This window comes from Lepeophtheirus salmonis, chromosome 6, assembly GCF_016086655.4.
Source record: "Lepeophtheirus salmonis chromosome 6, UVic_Lsal_1.4, whole genome shotgun sequence".
Taxonomy (NCBI): Eukaryota; Metazoa; Arthropoda; class Copepoda; order Siphonostomatoida; family Caligidae; genus Lepeophtheirus; species Lepeophtheirus salmonis.
Window position 1 is genome coordinate 25,738,020 of NC_052136.2, and position 5,554 is coordinate 25,743,573.

Below are 5,554 nucleotides of genomic sequence, written 5' to 3' on the forward strand. Positions count from 1 at the left end.
CATAAAAATGGACAGTTTATTTTGTTGTCAGCGATCGATATTGCTCCCCCAATCATTATTCTGAACTTTGATTGGTTGAACTCGAATTAGAAGCTCTTACTAAACTATGAGCAAGTCCGAACAATTACTATTGAATAACAATTCCATAGTCGGTAGGAATGGACTAACTTCTACCTCCTGACTGTATTCCTTTTTCTGTTTTTTATGGGAAGAATGGTTGCAGATACAATAAAGAGAGGAGCGAGTGAAATAAACAAAACTGAAATGCAAAATCGGAGACCTACTATGTATATCTTGTTAAATTGCGTATCTGCCAATATATTAATTACGTTTATGAGATATGCTTATTAAAATACAGATACGCATGTCGCAGGTAATATATAATACATACAATACAAAAATATATTTTGACGAATTTATGAATGTACAATTGTACATATATCAATTTGTTTGTTAGAGCTTAATCCATCAAACATCCATATAATAAGTAGTCTTACAAAGGACACACCATTAATGACAATTGTCAATCAAAAATATCCAAAGACAACAAGTATATGTGCGAGTACATAGTTATCGATAAACATACATATACCCTTTAATTAATCCCTATAATTTGTCAACAGAATCTGTAAATACAGGCAATTCAGATATACCTGTATTTACACCATTTATTACGTTCCTTTCTCATAAACTAATGGACATTTGAGAGGTGTGATGAATTGTTGACGTTGCTAAAAAGAAACCAAATTCATGCTTATTATGTTAGATCACACTCCTAAGCACTTAAATAACTTAATAAATTACATCTTCAACCAAACGAGGTATACATTTCAGTGGATATATTGTATATAGTGGAGCTTAATTGAAACATTTCTAACAGACATAACTCCATTTTAATTTTTATAAGAATAATCAGGAAATATGAGTAAAATTTTTGAGCCTTATTAATTATTTCTAAAAATATCCTTTCAATTAAAGGAATTGTTATCAAATTTGGACACATTTTCAGTCTCGACTTGAATGGTTGGGAAAACTTCATCTAATGGCTTAAAAAAATAAAGATTCCCCCAGGAGTCTTTAGATTGTTTGTTTAAGCCTTCAGGGACATAATCACCAGGGGAGGGGATGCTAGTAATTATTGCAGATATAGTAATTATCTGTCTATTATTGGTTGTTCATCCATAGTCACTCCGATTAGTCCCCAATAAAAAACCAGGATTACGACACTACGTCTTGGAAGTGTTAATTATTTTATGCTAGTTTGACTATTTATTGGGAAATTAGTAAAAACCTACTTATATACAATTTTAGGAGCGTCAATATTTCTAAAATTTAAAAATATAATATTTGAGAATGATAGGGTGGATCTTTTGTTGTTTCTAAGTTTAATTTTACTTTTGAAAGTCGATATTCAACTGTTTGTTCCACAAACAGCCCGACAATTCGTGAATTAATGAAATCCCCGAAGAGGATATAAAAAGAGGACCGGGGGAAATAGAACAATATCTCTATTTCATCATTTCATTCTGAAATCCATTTATTGCTTCAGATTGAAGTTATGAGCAACAAAAAAAATACCCCATGTATTTTTTTTTGTTATCTGTGGATTTCCACGTCTCACTTGATACGTAATGGCTATTTCATAATTCATTCTTTTTGATAAATAAAGGAAATAAAAAGTTATAAGGACAGGAATAAATTTCTTGTTTATCACTTGTCGTATATATGTATCGACTGGGGGTAATAAAGAGATAAATAACAGTTGGCATGATTGACATATTTTGATAACTGCAACATATTTTTGGGCTTTTTTCTGTTTTTTTTTGTATGAAAAGTTTCGTGATACAATACAAGTAACGATCTGTTGGTGTTTGAAGTTTCGATTCCAATTTGTGTCTTGCTTTTGTGTGAAAACCCTCTTTAAAGTATGTACATCATCTGACTACCATTAGACAAGCCAGATTGCTTAAATGTCAACCACACCTTAAAATTGCATTTAGCTGAAAAAAATAGTGTCTGTAAAAATAGTAACACTTATTAGAGTTTATGAACCACCAAGTCAATTTTATCTGCGTTTAGAAGCGTTAAAATGCCAATTTGTCCGTCAAACTTTGATGAAGACCTTAGAAGTATCTACTCTAAATATTTTGGTGAAGAAACGCTATCAAAAGCTCAAGCTCCTACACAACGGAGACGTAAGAAAAAGTCCCAAAGTGGTTTCGGTACCAAATAGTAATGTTGTCCCAATTTGTGAATAAATTGAAAAAAACGACAGAGGAAACACTGTGTTGTAAAAATGAGAGGGAAAATTCAGGAATTATATTCTAATATTGTAAATATATTATTCATGTAAGGAATGTGATTAATTCATTGATTATTGATGTGCACGGAATTGGGCCAAAAAGAAGTGGCCACTAATCCAAGATTTAAGATGGAAGCAATCATATCAAAGGTGCTCTTTATAACGTATTGCGCAAGTTTTCAGGTCAACTAGGCGTAGAGATTTAGAAGAGCTATTAAAGATGCACATAAGAATTTTGTTGTTTTTGACGTGAGAGGATCAACGGTGTGTTTGGAATGGTAAAGGAATAATAATGTTTATAAGGATCTTTTTTTTAGAACAAGCTTGAGATCCTCTCTGGATCTACATGCTCCTCTTTTTTTACCTTAGTTTTTTTTCTTGTCTATTTTCTTTTTCTTAAATGATGAGTGGTAATGATTTGATTATTGTAAATAGTATATGAATAATAATTTAATGAAGTTTTAAGATGGGCTGTGGTTGAGTGTATCTACGTACATACATGGTTATTGTAATGAAATTATGATGATCTTATCAAAAAAAAAAAATATCTTGTGGATATTATTAATATAAAACCGGTACCTTTTAAATATACAACTTAATTACAAAATAAGATCCATGAAGAAAGTCCAGAAACGATCCTTGATATTGGGTTGTTGCAATCACTTTGAATTACATATAAAGAAGTAGAAAATGTGGATTTGAATACTGTACAAATCAATGGTATTCTACTGTAAGAGGAATCAACCAATATCGATTTTTGAGGTCGATATCGATTATTTGGTGGGAAAAAATCTAATTAAGTGGCGGATCTTTAGTAAAATGAACCCACTATTGAGCAATGTTGTATATTTTCAAAATTGCAACAAATTACTTATAATGATGTATTTGTTCCTATCTATGCTAGTATAAGTATTTTATAAACAAATTTCTTAAGCAAACTTTAAAAGGTTCATTTTTAGTGCAATCAACAGACTTAAGTATTTGAAGCATTTTTTTGGCCAAAATGAGAAAAAAAAAAGTGCTAAAATTTTGATAAATGAGCCCCGAAAATATCGAAATGGAGCAATTTGTATTTAAATAAAAATAAAGTTTTAGAAGAATGATTTAACTTAATTAGGGTTGTTTTATATTTATTTAATGATTATATCGGCAAATTTAAGATTTTAGAAAGATTTTCTTCCCTTAATTTTTGCATGCGTTCAACGTCCACATTAATAGTTGGAGTAAATTCGAAGTTGGTGAGATCTTCAGCATCTCATAATTATCGCCACCCATTATACGTTCAACCTTTTGAATAAATGGAAATTGAGGATTTCGATGAATTAAATAGTTTATTTCTCACTGAAATACTTCCCCCATGAATAGTTTGAATCTTTTTTTCAGCCTCATAAAGTATATTCAACAAATAATGTACTTAAACTTTTTAAAATTTACAGTCCCTCTTATAAGTGTATATCTACATCATGTCCTCAGTCATAAAAAAATGATACACGTTGAAAGACTTGCAAGTTTCCCTTCTTTCAATTTGTACCTCAAGGAATATGTATAGCTTAAGAAGAAAGGTTAATTATGTGCAATTTGAAGGAACTCTATTCTGAAAAAAAGTCCGGATATTTTTGACGAATTTTCCAAATGTTGTAGTTTCCATGCAACATACTTGGTTCTTCTGGGTTGCATTCAATTTGTGTATGTACATACCATCAAACATCTTACATTAAAATACTAAAACAATAATATCAACATTGTCCAAGTTTCTTTCATAATTTATGTGCTTGAGACAGCTCAACATAGGAATATACTGTCAATTTATCTAGATGTTTAATCCCAATTCAGTTGTGATCCATAGTTTTAAAATTATTTCCAGCTTTATTAACAAGTAATATACTATAAACTACGCATATTTTTTTAATTTATTGACTTTTAATCAATTTTATGAATTAGTGTAGTTCAGTTTTCTTTTGTCAGTCTATTCAAATAATAACATATGTTATTTCTAGAGAGTGTCATCTTTTGAAAGTTAAAGAATATGCTTAAAATCTAGGTGCATCCTATAGTATATATTTTTTTATAAAAAAAAGCACCACATGGATAATAGAGAATAATCTTGTTCAGTAGCTTATATAGTATAATGGATTCCTGTTCTTCCGTTTTCCTTTTATCAAACAAACTTCAATTCTATAAATTAAGTCATTAAGAATGCGAATCAAGTCATAATCTTGCCTCCTACTCATTTAGTGTATGAGATATTATCCCAAAATAATGCTTATTTAAGCATTTTATTTGTACTTATTTCTCTTATGAGTAAAGGACAGAAGAAGGGTATGTAGAAAAAAAGACAACTGAAAATCAGCATGGCAACCCTGACAATTAATGATTGCTCGTGGGAAAAGAGCAGCTTAGCTGTCACAAAGTTTCATTAGAACAGCTACAAGCAGTTTATGAAGGGGGGGAGGAAATAAACACAAATCTAAGCTAGGACTTATAATTACTTAGACAAGTGTCAAACCCTCAGTGTTACACTTCGTTTTGGATAAGCGAACACACTTATACCTACTTGGATACTGCTTCATCCTCAAGAATGAAATAATAGTGATTAATACATGTCCTACCACCCGGGACAGGCAAATTATTCTGTGGGCTAATATTGTGTTCATGATGTCCAAATGGACAGGTCGTCCCAATTCAAGCAAACTATGTTCGTTTTGACCTGTGACGCAGTTGTATTATTGTATAATCATTGATTTTTTTCTTAATTTGAACAAATTTACATCATCTGTCATTATTCTCTGCTTATATTTATGGCACATGCGTTAAGCACAACTTTTTCAACTGTAGGGCATGCAAGGAAAAAAATTAATGTAAGGTAGATAAACTGCAAGCAGCTATGGGAGGAAGGGAAAGCCACAAATCCAACTCCATATTAAGTAAAGTGATACAATCAGAAATTAAGCGGATGTCGATCCTCAATTCTACTCCGAATGCTTCTATAGCTCCCTAACAAATCAACATTGTTACTCTCAGACTTTTATGAGTAAACACACTAGGGATTACTTTATGTTTGGATGCTCTCTCTTAAAGAATCAAAGAATGATGATAACAACTCTACAAAATAAATTGATACCAAGTCCCTTTTCGTTTTTTAGTATAGAGGCAGATCTTATTATTTTACGGCCTATAGATTCCTCAAATTCCTGCTAATAAATTTCGAAAAAATGAAGTAACTAAATAATAAAAAAAAGTTCTGTAAAAGTG